Source organism: Hyperolius riggenbachi, chromosome 6 (genome assembly GCF_040937935.1).
Source record: "Hyperolius riggenbachi isolate aHypRig1 chromosome 6, aHypRig1.pri, whole genome shotgun sequence".
Lineage (NCBI taxonomy): Eukaryota > Metazoa > Chordata > Amphibia > Anura > Hyperoliidae > Hyperolius > Hyperolius riggenbachi.
The window spans coordinates 236,223,751-236,241,235 of NC_090651.1; positions in this window are offsets into that span (position 1 = coordinate 236,223,751).

Below are 17,485 nucleotides of genomic sequence, written 5' to 3' on the forward strand. Positions count from 1 at the left end.
TTCAAACTGCAAAACGGAGATACTTTTGGAATGATGATTGGATAGGGACGTGCAAGTATGCGTCCTCCAAGTCGATGGAAAGTAAAAAGTCGTTGACTTCTACTACCGAGATGATTGTGTTTAGTGATTCCATCTTGAACTTGTCCAACTTTATGAAGGAGTTCAGATATTTTAGGTCCAGGACCGGTCTCCAATCCCCCGTTTTTTTCTGTACAAAAAAGAGATTGGAGTAGAATCCCTTCCCTCTCTGCTGACGAGGAACTGGTGTTATCGCTCTTTTGTCTAATAGGCTTTGAAGATATTCCTGTAGTATCTGTTTTTTCTGAGATGAGACTGGTATTTTGGTTTCCCTGAAATGATTGATTGGTGGAGAGTTTTTGAACGTCCAGAAGTGCCCGGTAGTTACTGTTCTTAGTACCCAAGGGGATGCTATGTTCTCTTTCCATATTTGGGAAAAAAATTGGAGTCTTGCTCCTACCGGACAGCTCTGGGGATTCCTGATGTCAAAAAGACTTTTTAGCGTTTGTTGGAGTAAGAGTAGACTTTTGTTTCTGTGCCTTATTGAAAGTGGGTTGAGTTGTTTGCCAATTTCTCTTGAAATTCCTACCCGGTCTGTAAGACCTGGCATTCCTGTATCTGAAGGATTGAGATTGACCCTGTTGACCGCTGCTTTGTCTGCCCAAACATCTATCCTGGGGAATTAAACCTGACTTTCCCCCTGTGACTCTACTTATGGCCGTGTCCATTTTCTCCCCAAACAGTGTCTTGCCATCATATGGTATTTTGCACCACAGCAATTTGGATGAAGGGTCCGCTGACCAGGCTCTCAGCCATAGGGCCCTCTTTGCTGTGACTGAAAAGAACATATTTCTTGATGAGGAGCGAAGAATGTCTATCGCTGCTTCTCCTACGAAGTCTCCCGATATCTTCAGATCTTCCATGGCCGCTATTAGGGTCTCCTTGTCTGCGTCAGCCAAAATTGCTAGTTCTAAGTTTTCTGACCAACTTCGAATTGCCTTGCCCACCGATGTTAAGGCAATGGCCGGCTTACAAATACCACCTGACATGGTGTAAATTTTCTTTAAATCTAAGTCTAATTTTCGTTCCAAAGTGTCTTTGAAAGATACCGCGTCGTCTAGGGGTAATGTGATATGCTTGGCTAGCCGCATAACAGAGGCATCTACCGGAGGAGCCGTATCTAGAGGTTTGGTGGTTGTTTCCGGGAGTGGGTAAAGTTTGGACATCCTATTTGTTAAGGGAAGCCTTTTTTCCAATTTCTGCCACTCTTCCCAGATGATATCCTGGATTTCTTCCATGACTGGAAAGGTGGTTCTATCTTTCGATAAGTGCTTATAGTATCGTTTTTTAGAATTTGTTTTTGATTTTAACTCCTCTTCCATTGCCTCCTCCCACTGGATTGCATCTCTAACTGCTTTGACGAAGGGTTCCACAAAAGCAAATTTTAAATCCGACTTCGTAATCTTCCTCCATGTCCATAAAAGTGCCAGGCTCCCCCGGGGCCGCTGCACCGGACTGATCGGGATGTGTTTCCATACTTGCAACGAAATTTTGTAGTGATTCCTGTACTGCTTTTTGTACCAGCTCAGAAACGTCCACTTGGGTTGCAGCATCTTCCTTTCCCAGCTCCTGAAAGCAATCACTACAGACTAGCTTGCCAGGCATTACTGGCCGTGTGCAGGCCCAGCAGGCTTTCTCCTGATGAACATAGGTTGGGGATTTAGATCTCGATCTATGCCTTTTACTCGTTTTGTTATGCTTGGACTTCTTTCTGTGTGATTTGTCCCTGGAAGCTGATCTTTCCTTAGACCGTCTTTTGGATGCCTGGGATGATCTTGTCTTATCCCTTCCACGAGAGCTAGGGCAGGAAAAGCAATAGATTCACATCAGTCCCTGACTGTAAGTTTATCATCCTTAATGCAAGACTTACCTATCTTCCCCCCCTTACCTGGAGTCCTTGTGCTGATCTTTTGAGGGCTTATGGGCGTCCATGAGAAGGCCACCAAGAAATAACAGTGGCACGCTAGAAATAAAGATAGCATTCGTAAGTATATTAGCTTTAGGGCACCTGAGTAGTTTCCCTGCTCTCCCCTAACTATTCCTGTGATAAAGACTACACTTACTTGAATCAAATATGAGGAGTCCGACTGGTATAAATCTGGACAGGCGCGGAGATATGTTGAGCGCCATGCCGGATTTCCTCATCAACTAAATAGCCGGCCCCACGTCATAGATGCGCGCCGGCGCCTCTAGTGAGTCTGCCGGTAGCTAACCAATGCGGATATACTTCCGCGTACGCGCACTTCCGGCCATGCGTTCCATCTAGCTCCGGAAGAGGCGGAGCCAGTAAAATACTCTGCATCCGAGTGGAACGCACGCCGAGCCAAACTGCCCGACATAGGAAAGAAGCAAGGGAGGAATGGACGCCCGCCCAGCCGAGCATTTAGCCCAGAACAAGTAAATATATTTGTTCATATATTTGTTCATATATTCCGTCCTCTGCCCAGAGCACTGTTAGTGACTGTTTTGAGCAGGGACTAGGCGAGACACGGTAACTGACCCCCAAGACCAGCAGAACAGGGTCAACTCTAGCCATAGCTCTATTAGAGACTGTGAGGCTAAGTACAATATCACAAAAAAAAAAAAGATAAAAACCACAACAATTAGCGTGGGTGGTAAGGGGGATACAACTTAAAAAGTTTAAGCAGAAAACCAACCTGCCAGTCCTATGAGGTGAGTGGACAAAGAAAAAAGACACATGTAGGGGGGACGGTCAAACATTTATACATAACATGTCCTATGGGGTATAGGGGGCGTGGCCAATACCCGTAGTGCTGCCATGGAGGCTTGGGGAAAGAGAGAACCTGAAGGGGAGGAGGAGAAAAAGAACAGAAGCCAGTCCATAGGAAAGGCACCACATAAGAATAGAGAGGTATAGGTCACATCATGGCAAAAAAGTATTGGTACCTATTGGGAATATAACAAATTATTATTATAAATTGTATTATACAAAAGATGAATTAAAAAAATCTTCTAAATAGGATTAAAACCCCAAGGGGCAAATACCCTAAAGTGTAAGTGGGGAAAAGACCAAACCCCAAAACAGGGGTAGTTGCCATGATGAGAGCTGGTGGGCAACAAGAGGTGGCCTAGTAGAGAATTGAGTATAAGGGGTTACTAAGGATCTAGAAAGCAGGCAAGTTCAACGTAGTCATTGAGACCCAAAGCTCCCACAGCATTGGTGCGCAAAATCCAGTGCGCTTCTTGTCTGAGCAAAAGTTTTTCCTATCACCACCTCTACGGGGGTTATTGCAAACATCAATACATGCAAAGAAAAAAGATCAGGATTCTTTTGGTGAGCTGAGGACATGTGTTCAACTATCCTGGGGCAACCTTTGCCCTTGGGTAGTAGACGTGCATGTTCCAGAATGTGATCTTTGAAAATTCTGGTCGTTTTACCAATGTAGAAACGTTGGCATGGACACCATAATGCGTAGACCACAAATTTGGTTCTACATGTTTAAAAAAATGAAGTTTTACATTGTACTGGGCCAAGTTGAAAAGATCCACCCATTTTCATCAAGTGGCAGGCTTTACAAAAGCCACACCTGTGATTACCTGTGGATACGAATTCGCTCAGCCAAGTGCGCCGTGGATTTTCCCAAAAATCACTGTGCACCAGGACATCACCGGTAGTGGGTGCTCTTTTAAAAGCTATCAAGGGTTGAGAAGGTAAACTGTCCTTCAAAACTGGGTCTTCAAGTAGAAATGACCAGTTTTTACTGAAAGCCCACTGGATTTGCTTGGCCATGGGGGAGAATTCAAAGGAGAAGACTCCTGTTCCTTTGGTCGATCTATTTTGCTCCCTCCTTTTGACCAAGTCTGACCTATCCCTGTTGATGGCTTGGTCTAAGCTGCGCTTATTGTAACCTCTGACAAGGAGTCTTTGCTTGAGGTCCTCTGCCTGGTTAAGAAAATCCTCCAATACCTGGACCACATCCTCAAAGATGACTGATAGGGATTATTGGTGGAGTGGATATAAACTTCCTCCCATGCACCTAAAAACAGATTTTCATAGGTGCAAGTGACCGGGGTCCCCATCGCAGTGCCCAAGACCTGCTGGTACCATAAGTCCCCAAATAAAAACACGTTATGTGTGAGGACGAACTCCAAGCACTCACACACAAAGGCGTTATAGGGAGTGTCTTTTTTACCTCTATCCAGATACATCCTCACGGCACCAATGCCATTGGGATGTGGGATCCTACTGTAAACGCTGGTGACATGAATTGTCACCAACAGGTCTCCTCTACACCACGATGGGGATCCGAGGCCCTCCAGGACTTCAATTGTGTCGCTGAGATGAGAAGGGATAAGTGACAAAAGTGGTCGAAGGATGTGTCCAGGTATCTGGAGAGTCTCTCCGTGGCCGATCCAAGACCCGACACAATGGGTTGACCCGGGAGATCGGTCACGGATTTGTGGATCTTGGGTAGACAATACCACACATGTTTCACTGGAAAAGAAGACAAGAGATTATTAGTCAAAACATGTGTAAGAAAACCTTGTTCTACCCTTCTCCGAAGGAGTGATCTCAGGGCAGAGTGGTAACTAGCCGTGGGGTCTCCTCTGAGGGGTCTGTAAACCATAGTGTCCAGGGGTGTAGCAATAGGGGGTGCAGAGGTAGCGACCGCATCGGGGCCAGAGGGGCCCCTAAGGGCCCTCCCTCAACTACAGTATTAGCTCTCTATTGGTCCTGTGCTCATAATAATCACTTCTATAGATGCTTTGACTAGTGATAATCATTAACAAACTGCTCCCCATCCCCTTCTTGCACTTCTGACACTATAGTTGCCTTTGTCAGGTTTTGGTGCGCCGTATATATTGTTATGTATAGAGTGCTTGGGGGGCCCCATTGTAAAACTTGCATCGGAGCCCACAGCTCCTTAGCTATGCCACTGATAGTGTCTGATAATTGTCTCAGAGCCTCTGCTTTGTAATTATCAGTAGAGAGGAGGACCACAGATCCTCCTTTATCTGCTTTGCGAATAGTGAGGTCGGGACGATTCTTCAGCCAATGCAGGGCCCTATTTTCAGCAGGGGTAAGCTTCGGTGTTACTGTAGGATAAACTAAAGCTTTGATTTCGCTATCTATCTGTTTGCTTTTCAAACAAATCAATACAAGAACCTGTTTGTGTAGGAAAGGGCATCGTTGACCTACACGGTTTGAACTTCGTATTGTCATGCGATGGTACTTAAACCAGGGGTGACTCTGCCAATAGTTAATTTTAGGCTGTAATCTCCCCAAGTTCTTTGTCGTTCCATGATCCTGATGGATTAAATCCTAATGTGCTCACCATCGATTTTTCAATCTTTCGGGGACCCATCAGAGATACAGTCTCCTCCATTTTCATTTTCCCAAAGTGCTGTTGAATGTTTAGTTTTCTCACTCTCTTATAAAGGTCCACTTTGAATTGTGAATAGTTAAGTTGTTGAATCAAAGAAAAGTTTAGTCCTTTGTTAAGTAGACTCTCCACTCCCTCTGGTAATTCCACTGTGGTTAAATTAACCAGGTTTGTCTTGACATTGGAAGGCATGTTCACTGTTAGGTTGCTTTTCTCTTCTTTCCCTTTCCTCTCAGCAGCAACATCAGGCACAGTGGTGTAGCTACAAAGCTCTGGGCCCTGATGCAAAATTTTGAACTGTTGATTCAATGGGAAAAAAAGAGGGGAACAGTCATAGTAAGTGTCATTCTGGCACTTTTTCCATTTGGAATTAACACTTGAGGTCCAATTAAATGACATCTTCCTGGCCCTGCTTTTGTTTTCTTAGATCACTTCTCTGCATGGTCCTCCAGTTAAAGTGATATAAAACTCAACATTTCCTCTTTGCTCTAAAAAATTATTTACAGCATAAAACCTACTACCACAAAAAATAATTTAGCAGAACAACATTCAAACAGTTAATAACAGCACTTTGTTCTTCAGGGGAAAGCGCCTTGCTTCAGTGGGCAGCTTCTAGCCGCTTCCGTAGAGGTGATATTATCTTTTATTTACATTCCTTTTTCAGAAACATTTAATAAACATTAGAAAACTGCCAAAACTTAGCTGTACTGAGCTGAGAAGCAAAAATAGTTAAGAAGTGATCACTACATAGATTTTAATATATAAATACAGCAGCTATGCAATAAAATGCAATGGCAGCTGTATTTTGGGAATTTTTAATTTGTAGACAGACAATATTACTTACGCACAAAAGCATATATACTGTAACTGTATGGGTAATAATAAGAAGGAAAACACATTTTTATTGAATATTATGTCACAGTTTTATTCCACTTTTGTGCTGCGCATATAGTGCACCTTGCGTTACTTAGGGAACGCAGGTGTTGCTAGTGTAACACATAATGTATTTCATGAGTAGCATATTGCGCATTATACTAGGTTTTTTTTGCCTCCCCATTTGGAGAACAGTAATGCTTTGTTTGACGATCCTCATTACCCTGCCTGTGAATGTGCAGCTTTATGGACAGAGGAAGTGCTGGTGTTCTTGGGGTAGTGAATTAATGAGGTTATCAGAGTCATAATTCAGAGACCTAACTAGATAGCAATGTAATAATTGAGAACACTTTACAGCTCATATTGTAGAAAGCTCCACATTGATGATATGCTGGTTGCTGGCAAGGAATAGCTATCATAACCCTCCTTGCAGTACAGGACGGTAGATTTTATTTTTCCAAAGCTCCAGATTTTATTTTCAGCTTTTACGACACTTTCTACAATTCCTACATATGGGGCTGGAGGAATGCCCAGTGACATTAAACTGACATATTTTCAGGAATACATCAGTGTGGTTGCTAAGAGGAGTTTATTAGATCAGTGTGTAGAAATAAGACGTGTAACTTGGCACACTGGTGCTTCCTCCAGTAACAATTCTACACACAGCATTAGCTAGTCACTTGGTCTGGTATGGACATAAGCCAAGGATTAGTCATCTGGTTTGTCCTCCCAGTCACCATTTTATTGCACTTTGGGTGGATAGATTGTCTATACATAATGTGCTGCTCCATGGGGCCCCAGTATGGAGAAAAAGCTTATCGGTGAAAAGCAGAATCTGCAAAAATAAACAGGTGTTCAAGATGGTTGAAACCTTCTGTCCCATTGCTAATCATCTGCTCCCTTTAGTACAATGATCAGATGTTTTGTAGGGCCCGTTTCCATTAGGTAAGAATGCACAGCGTATCCATGCATCTGGGCTGGGTGAGCAAATGCTGCCTATTCAATAGCATGCTGTCCGAAATGCATGCTGGTGCAATTCTGGATGGCATGCAGCAGTTTTTCGTAGCATGCATCCTAATCATGGCATGCACAGCACAGCTTAGCACCAGCATGGGTGCTGTGTGTGATACAGAAACGGATGCGACACCAATGGAAATAAACCCTTAAAGAACTTAAAATGTGAAGTCACTAATCTATTTTTTACTCACCTGGGGATTCTTCCAGCCCCTCGCAGCCATCGGAGCCCCTCGCCGCAGCCCCAGTCCTTCATGTTGTCCCGCTGGCTGACCGTGACGATCGCGACCCTGAGTCTTCTGTGCGCCTACGCGGGCATTCGTACCCGTGCGTCCACATCATCTGGCACATACTGCGTCTGCTCAGTAGTTGTGCGCAGGCGCAGTATGTGCCAGATGAAGTGGACACGTGGAAAACCTGAGGTGCAGAAAACATGACCCGCAGGGTCACGATCATCACGGGCGTGCAGCAGAACAAAGCATTGGACCAGGGCTGTGGCGAGAGAGTCAGGCGGCTGCGAGGGGCTGGAAGAAGCCCCAGGTGAGTAAAAAATAGATTTATGACTTCACATCGGAAGTCCTTTATGGGAACTTGAAGTGAGAAAAATACGGAGGCTATTATCTACCTAATTTACAATAGCAGATTCCTGTGGGTCATACCGATCTCATGTTCAGTAACTACACACTGGGAACAGCACGTAGCCAATGGAGTCAGGGCCCGTTTCCACTTGAGCCGCACATGTCTGTAAGACGCGCGGCCGCACTTCCGGGTCTGCGGCTACACAGATGAATCCCATCAGCCGTGCCATGCACAACTATGGGTTTCGCAGCCTCCCACACCATTTCGGATGGAAATGCCAGCCGAATCGCTACCGCAAGCGATTCGGCCGGCGGCACCATTGTACCCTATGGCAGAGTTTCTCCACATAATTTGCCTGTGGGGAATCTCTGCGGAAACTGCGCCAGTGGAAACTGGCCCTTAGATTTGTGTTTGACCACCTGTTCTGCATCCTTAATCTGGGCCAGTGATTCAGAAAGTATTAAAGTGGATACCCACCATATAATGCATATTCAATAGATCATCTTCTCCTGTAAAGTTACAATTACATGCCTGGTCTTCCTCTTGTCTCGGGGGTCCGCGTCCGTCACCCTACGCCATTTAGCCATGTCACCGTCAAAAACGCTTTTTGTTTTATTTATCTTGAGTACAGAAAAAAATTGGCATTTTCCAGCGGGGGCGGGGCTACGCTTCAGAAGTCCGCTGATACAGACCCCCCGGGAATGATTTACAAGAGGAAGAATCGTCAGAAAATAAAATTACAGTTAAAAAATGGCAGTGGAAACATTGAAAGTTTAAACACAGTTAAAAAACAACTGTTCAAATTTGGCAGTTGGAAAATGACAGCTGAAAAATGGCAGTTGAAAAACAACAGTTAAAATTTAGCAGTTGGAAAATGGCAGTTGAGAAATGACAGTTGGAAAATGGCAGTTGAAAAAATGCCAGTTGAGAAATGACAGTTGGAAAATGGCAGTTGAAAAACAACAGTTAATATTTGGCAGTTGGAAAATTACAGTTAAAAAATAACTGTTGAAATTAGGCTGTTGGAAAAGGACAGTTGAAAAATGTCTTTTTTCAACTGCCATTTTCCAACTGTCATTTCTCAACTGGCATTTTTCAACTGTCATTTTCCAACTGCCAAATTTCAACTGTCATTTCCAACTGTCATTTCTCAACTGTTGTTTTTCAACTGCCATTTTCCAACTGTCATTTCTCAACTTCCATTTTTCAACTGTCATTTTCCAACTGCCAAATGTTAACTGTTATTATTCAACTATCATTATCAAACTGCCAAATTTCAACTGCCATTTTTCAACTGCCCTTTTTCAACTGTCAAATTTCAATTGCCATTTTCCAACTGTCATTTCTCAACTGTCATTTTCCAACTGCCAAATACCAACAGTTTTTTTAACTACCATTTTCCAACTGTCATTTCTCAACTGCCATTTCAACTGTTGTTTTCCAGCTGCCAAACTTTAACTGTTATTTTTTAACTGTCATTTTCAAAACTGCCAAATTTCCACTGTTGTTTCTCAACTGCCATTTTCCAACTGTCATTTCTCAACTGTAATTTTTCAGTAGTCATTCTCCAACTGCCAAATTTAAACTGTTTTTCAACTGCCATTACTGCCAGTATCTATCTATCTATGTGTGTATGTATATATATATATATATATATATATATATGTATATATATATATATATATATATATATATATATATATATATACTAGCTGATGGTCCGGCATTGTCTGAGTATGCATTTGGCTGGTTTTAGCTCCACCATATTTTTCTAATCCTAACATATAATTACTCAATTACTCAATGACCTAGTTTGTGAACTTTGCGGTCTTTGGCATCAATAATTTGCATTGAAATGAAACAAATCTGATTGGCTGTGGCTCCACCCCTTTTTTGAATTTGAACCCCAGTCACCTAATGACCAACCATACCAGGTTTGAGGCTTGTGTCATTTACAGTGCAAGAATGGCAGCAATTAAATATTCCCCTTGAAAATCAATAGGTGAGCTCCACTCACTTTTCTGAATATTAATCCCAGTCACCCAGTGACCTAGTGACCAACTGTGCAAAGTTTGAGAACCCTACCATTAACAGTGTAAGAATGGCTGCAGTTTATATTTTCTCCGTGAAATTTTTATTTGTCTTTTGTTATCGATGACCCGGTGTTGCCGATTATTTATTTGGATTATGTATTTGGCACACAATTACTTAATGACCAAATTTGTAAACTTTGCGGTCTTTGACATCAATAATATGCATTGAAATGAAACAAATCTGAATGGCTGTTTGTGGCTCCACCACCTTTTCTGAATTACCACCACCTTTTCTGAGCCTACAAAAGCCAATCAAAATTCACCTATTGATTTTCCATTTGAAATTCAATAGGTGAACTTTGATTGGCTTTTGTAGGCTCCATCCACTTTTCTGAATATTAATCCCAGTTATCCAGTGACCAGCTGTGCAAAGTTTGAGATCCCTACCATTAACAGTGTAAGAACTGCTGCAGTTTACATTTTCCCAGTGAAATTTGTATTTGTCTCCACCCAATGACATGGCATTGCCTGCTTACGTATTTGGCTGGTGTTTGCTGTGCCCACTTTTCCTAACCCTAACACACAATTAATCAATTACTCATTTACCAAGATTGGGAGCTTTGCGGTGTTTGGCATCAATAATTTGCATTGGAGTGAATCAAATCTGATTGGCTGTTTGTGGCTCCACCCCCTTTTCTAAATTTGAACCCCACTCACCTAATGGACAACTGAACCAGGTTTGAGGCTTGTGCCATTAACAGTGCAAGGATAACAGCAATTACATATCCCCTTCAAAATCAATAGGTGAATTTTGATTGGCTTTTTTAGGCTCCACCCACTTTTCTGAATATTAATCCCAGTCACCCACTGACCAACTGTGCAAAGTTTGAAAACCCTAACATGAACAGTGTAGGAATGGCTGCAGTTTACATTTTTTCCCAGTGAAATGTGTATTTGTCTCTGCCCACTTATGACCCCGCGTTGCCTGGTTATGTATCTGGCTGGTGTTGGCTGCGCCCTTTTCTAACCCTAACACACAATTAATAAATTACTCAAGTTTATGAGCTTGGCGGTCTTTGGCATTAATAATGTGCATTGAAATGAAACAAATCTGATTGTCTGTTCGTGGCTCCACCCCTTTTCTGAATTTGAACCCCATTCACCCAATGATCAACTGTATCAGGTTTGAGGCTTGTGCCATTAACAGTGCAAGAATGGCAGCGATGTAAATATTCCCCTTGAAAATCAATACATGAATTTTGATGGCTTTTATAGGCTCCACCCACTTTTCTGAATATTAATCCTAGTCACCCAACGAACAACTGTGCAAAGTTTGAGAACCCTACCATTAACAGTGGTTAATTTAATCAAGTGGTTAATTTAATTTAAGAATGACTGCAGTTTACATTTTCCCAGTGAAATTTGTATTTGTCTCCGCCCACTTTTTGGTTATGGGAATAAAAAGTATCCTATACTTTATTCCTATACTTTATTCCAGGTAATGTACTATGTGTGTGCCAAATTTCATTCAAATCCGTTCAGCCATTTTTGCGTGATCGAATAACAAACATACAAACATCCGAACTTTAGTTTGGGCAACCTTGTTAATTGTCATGTTTTTCCTGTATAAATTGTTGGTTGTTACGATTAAAAATGTTAGTTAAATATATCATGTAGGAGACACACACAGTGATATTTGAGAAGTGAAGCGAAGTTTATTGGATTTACAGAAAGTGTGCAATAATTGTTTAAATAAAATTAGGCAGGTGCATAAATTTGGGCACCACAAAAAAAGAAATGAAATCAATATTTAGTAGATCCTTTTTTTGCAGAAATTACAACCTCTAAACGCTTCCTTTAGGTCCCAATGAAAGTCTGGATTCTGGTTGAAGGTATTTTGGACCACTCCTCTTTACAAAACATCTCTAGTTCATTCAGGTTTGATGGCTTCCGAGCATGGACAGCTCTCTTTAACTCACACCACAGATTTTCAATTATATTCAGGTCTGGAAATGAGATGGCCATTCCAGAATGTTGTTGTAAGGATCCCTCATGTAGTGTATTCTGTCCGTTGCAGTGGAGCTGCAAACGGACAGTTCTGGCTTATCTGCTTGCATTCGGTTGTGCATTTGCAATGGGTCTCATTGTCATTAGCATCCTGAGCTGCCCAAAACTGCAGAGCGATTGCAGTCATCATTCCACCCAGGGCCGGGCCGAGGCATAGGCTGGAGAGGCTCCAGCCTCAGGGCGCAGTGTAGGAGGGGGAGCACAATTCATTCAGCTGTCATTCCTAATTGTGTTTGAAGCAGAAATAAATAAGAAAGGGGAATAAATGGCAGTGACTGCAAGCCATATAACTAGATATTAAGGTGTTGGGGAGGTTGTGGGCCCTGTGGCTCTCTTAGTCTAATAGCAATCAGTGTGTGACAGCTGGGGTGGGAGGGATGGAGGGGCGCACTTTGGTGTCTCAGCCTTGGGTGCTGGAGGACCTTGTCCCAGCTCTGATTCCACCAATTGCTTGTTGCAGCAGATAGCCCTGGATTTCCTGCATGCATGTTGTTACATAATTCTGCATGTATTTCTTATGGGGGTCCTTTGCATTCACAGCCAGCTAGCAAATGGTAATCGATCCAGCTCAGGATTGAGTGATTACCATTCAGCTGTGTGGAGATTTGCATACCTGCATCCATTGGCTGTTGCCAGCATAAAAGTCTGCCTCCCATTTTATACCCCGCCCGTCATAGGTCTCGATTCATAAAGCATTACCGCATGCGTTATCGCCCAAGCGGTAAATTATTGCATGGTATGTTGTTGATAGTGGATTCATAAAATTTAATGCATGTTTTACCGCATGCGGTAATAGTGCGGTAATGAAAACGTTGTTTGTGCCGGTAAACTGAATGAAGGTTATTCATAAAAAAAAAAAGTGGGAGTAAGGAAGCGATAAATAACATGTTATCGCCAACAAAGACCTGGCGAGTTTGCTCTACACAGTAGCATTTTAGGTGACAAATGGAGCCCTTTCAACTTAATGTTATGGAATCTTTAAGGATACAGAGGAGGAAATGTAGAAGGGTGGTTGTAATATCACCAGGGTGTTTAGACATCATACAGAGTTAGATAATTTATAAGAATAATTATCATAAAAAAAAATAAAATAATATATATATATATATATCACACAGCGTGATACTGTTTCAGCTGTCAGATGACACACTTGACAACAACCTCTGTGCAAGTGACAAGTGCAATGGCGTGTGCCCACCACCTCATCAACAAGAGGCTCACCAGATCCTAACCACCTATCTGCAGGTGGCAATTGCGCTCAATTCGTGTGTCTCACTCCGCTCATCAGTGATGCACACTCCACTCCAACGTAGTAAAATTAGGCCTTTTTAATAAACACATTAAAAGACTTCATTGCGCAGCATATCTATACATTGCAATATCTCATCTGCGCTTCTCTCGTACTCCAACAACTTACAAGCTTAAGGAATAGATGATTTGCTACAGCGGTGGTTTCCCCCAGGCTCAGCATTCCCTGATCCGTATAGCTTTCCACAGCGTCCTGCGCTCACGGCCGTGTATGTTCGCCTAGGTCCTTCCGTGTTCTTGGCCAAATGTATGCACCTGCCTAATTTTATTTAAACAATTATTGCACACTTTCTGTAAATCGGATAAACTTCATTTCACTTTTCAAATATCACTGTATGTGTCTCCTGTATGCAGGGCCGGCGCTAGCAGTAAGGCAAAGGGGCAAATGCCCCCAGGCCCCAGAGTCCCTGGGGGCCCCCAAGCAAAATGTCTCCCAATTTGCCTGCCCAGAAACAATGTTTGACCGACCGCGGCCATCTGATGCTCTGGCCTGTGTATCTGCGTACTGTTCGTGGTTGGTGCGGTGCGGAGGGATAGTGTTGGTGCAGGTGAGGCAGAAACAGGGAGGGGAGGAAGGCTGGGACCATACGTTACCTGATTCCTGGTGACGCTTCCTGGTTTCCTCCTCCTCTCGCTGCATCACCCGCAGCCAGCCACAGCGGCGCTCCCCCCCCCCCCCCCCCAGGTGAAGCAGGCACGGACGTCACGTAGTACGTCCATGCCTGCGAGGAGGGAGAGGGATCTCTGCTATCGCCGGTGTCCAGCAGGGGACAATTGTCGCTTTAGTGGCTGCAGCTGGACAGATATGCCTGACTGGTGGTGAGTCAGGCTGCCAGCAGCCTTCTCTATTTTACCTCCGCTCAGCTGGGGAAAGGGGGAGGAGGGTTGTTTGGTAATGGTTTCAGGACTGGCCGGGGATATGGGGGGAGGGGGGGGATGTCATATTGTATACAGTTTTGTGGGGAAGGGGTGGGGAGGATGTTCGGAGACTGGAAAGTTCATGGTTTGGGTGGGGATGTCATGTCATGTGCATACAACTTTGCTGGGGGAATGGGGTGGGTGGACTGGGGTGGCATGTGCATACCACTGTGCTGGCGAGGGGGATGTCATGTGTGTGCATACAACTTTACTGGGGGTGGGGGTGGACTGGAGATGGCACGTGCATACCACTTTGCTGGCAGCGGGGGGGGGGGGGGGGGGGTACGGGGGATGTCATGTGTGTGCATACAACTTTACTGGGGGGGGGAGGAGGGCCGGGGATATGCATACAATGTTGCTGGGGAAGGATTTGGGATGCGTACTTGACTTTGCTGGGGGGAAGGGGATATGCATTCAACTGTTCGGGAAAGGAAGGGGGGGCGAACGACGACCGGGTATGCGCATGCAACTTTGCTGGGAGGAGGCTCTGGGGATATGCATGCAACTTTATTGGGGGGGTCATTAGTGGCCTTTTCTGGCTCCACCTCTAGCGCATTTACGTGTCGGGCAGGGTACTGGGCCACAAATAAACATTCTCTACAATGGGCCCTACTGGCTCTGCCAATCCGTTGTTAGGGGGCCCCCAGGTCACTTTTGCCCCAGGGCCCCATTTTATCTAGAACCAGCCCTGCCTGTATGATATATTTAACTGACATTTTTTATTGTAACAACCAACGATTTATACAGGAAAATCATGACGATTAACAATGTTGTCCAAATTTTCGCATTCCACTGTATATATACATAGGTGTGTGTGTGTATGTATATATATATATATATATATATATATATATATATATATATATATATATATATATATATATGTGGAAAGAGAGTTTAGCCTGTCTATTTCCTCCTCTTTTGTCTATAATTACAAGTTGTAATTTGATCTCTCCCCTGAGTCACCTGACTGCCATGACAGAGATGGCAGATAAGCTTATTTGAAAGCACAGGATGTTTGGTTCACCAGTGCTTCTGCTTTACTGTTACCAATTTTTATCTGGGTTTTGACTACTCTCAGCCTGCCGCCTGCACCGACCTCTACCTGGGATTTGACTGCTCTTTGCCTGCCGCCTGCACCAATGTCTGCCTGGATTTTGACTACTCTCTAACTGCCGCCTGCACCGACCTCGGCCTGGATTTTGTCTACTCTTTGCCTGCCGCCTGCACCGATGTCTGCCTGGATTTTGACTACTCTCTGCCTGCCCGGCTGCCATCTGCACCGAGTTCGACCTCTGCCTGGATTTTGAATACTTTCTGCCTGCTGTCTGCACCGACCTCTGCTTGGATTTTGTCTACTCTCTGCCTGCCGCCTGCACTGATGTCTGCCTGGATTTTGACTACTCTCTGCCTGCCGCCTGCACCGACCTCGGCCTGGATTTTGTCTACTCTTAGCCTGCTGCCTGCACCGATGTCTGCCTGGATTTTGACTACTCTCTGCCTGCCCGACTGCCATCTGCACTGAGTCCGACCTCTGCCTGGATTTTGAATACTTTCTGCCTGCACCACCTCTGCCTGAATTTTAACTATTCTCTTCCTGCCGTAGTTGTACAGTTTCACTATTTTTTCAGTTTATTTATAAATTTAACGAATTCAACAAATTTGTGTTCTAGTCCTTTATTTATATGCAGAATGTCTACCAGGCTTTTATTCTGACATATTTTGATGAGTTATGACTTAAGAATTGGAGGCCTAATATTCTTGAAAAAAATGTACCACTTTTGACTCATAATTCCAGACAGAAATGCACCGCCAAGGAGGTTAAAGGGCAACTGTAATTAGAAGGATATGGATGCTACCATATTTATTTCCTTTTAAGCAATATCAGTTGCCTGGCTATACTGCTAGGTGCACCGCTGGGGAGTGGGAGCCAGCGGCTGAAAGCAGAGCTGCGGCAAGGGACAGATCGGCTGCTATGGGCTGGAGGAAGCCGCGGGTAAGTAAATGTCATTTTTTTTTTGTGGCAGCCTGGACATTCCCTTTAAGGAACGTGTTATTTTAGTTGTATCTTGCTTCCACCTAGTGGCAAAATTGCTCTTATTTGCTTATGTCCAGCTCACATGTCTATTCAGCGCTTGAAATACAGTAGTTGTATTAGCAGCCAGTGACATCATATCTGATGTGTAATACTAGCACGTTGATAACACAAGGGAATTTTATTTAACCTCTTGAGGACCAGAGGTTTATACACCCCTAGTGACTAGGCCATTTTTCACAATTTGGCACTTCACAATTTTAACGGTTTATTGCTCGGTCATACAACTTAGCACCCAAATGAATTTGACCTCCTTTTCTTATCACAAATATAGCTTTCTTTTGGAAGTACTTGCTTTCTGCTGCTTGTTTTAGTTTTTTTTATATGAATGAAAAAAGACCCGATTAAAAAAAACAATAACATACAAATAAGTTAATTGACTTCCCCTTTAATTTGCCCTAGACTATGATACACACACTAAGCAATACAGTACATACAAAGACATATGCCTATGGTAGGGATTAGACTGTGAGTCCCTCCGAGGGACAGTGAAGTGACAATACTATACTTTGTGCAGCACTGCATAAGATCTCAGCGCTATATAAATATAAATTCACATAATACAAAAAAAAAAAAAAAAGCTGATGCTGGGGCCCGCTTTGTTTACTTATTGGAGCCCCCGTCAAATCTTGCTCCTCGTAATATGACGCCGTATGGCATCGCTGAGACCTGAGAGAGTAGCGTTCCTGCTATCCTGCGTTAGGCAGACGGAAGCAGAACCCCATAGCTCCATAGTGATAAGGCTTTAGTTGCTGCCATTTTACTCCCTTTTAAAATGTTCCTTATCTGGCTGTTTTACTGATCTTCCATCATAACATTTATTGAGCCATTGACCCAGAACCAGTGCCACACCGCTTTACCACCGCAGTCAGGTCAATCTGTTTAACCACCTGTGGGTGTGAGTGTAGATCTGTTTGTGAACTGTGTATGTTGTAACGTCTCAATACTGATGGTCACATGCTCAACCTTGTCTTCTCTTAGTCCTGCTTCTTATCAAAAACGCCTCTTCCCGACTTTCTGACCACAGCCTTCTGAATGTCATTCTGAATGTCAGTCTCACATCAGTTAATGGTGCCCATACATGGTACAATTTTTTCATTTTTTTCAATTAGATAATTTTGTTTGATTATTCAGAAAAAAATGTAATAGTTACTTTCGAGGTACCATACATGAAT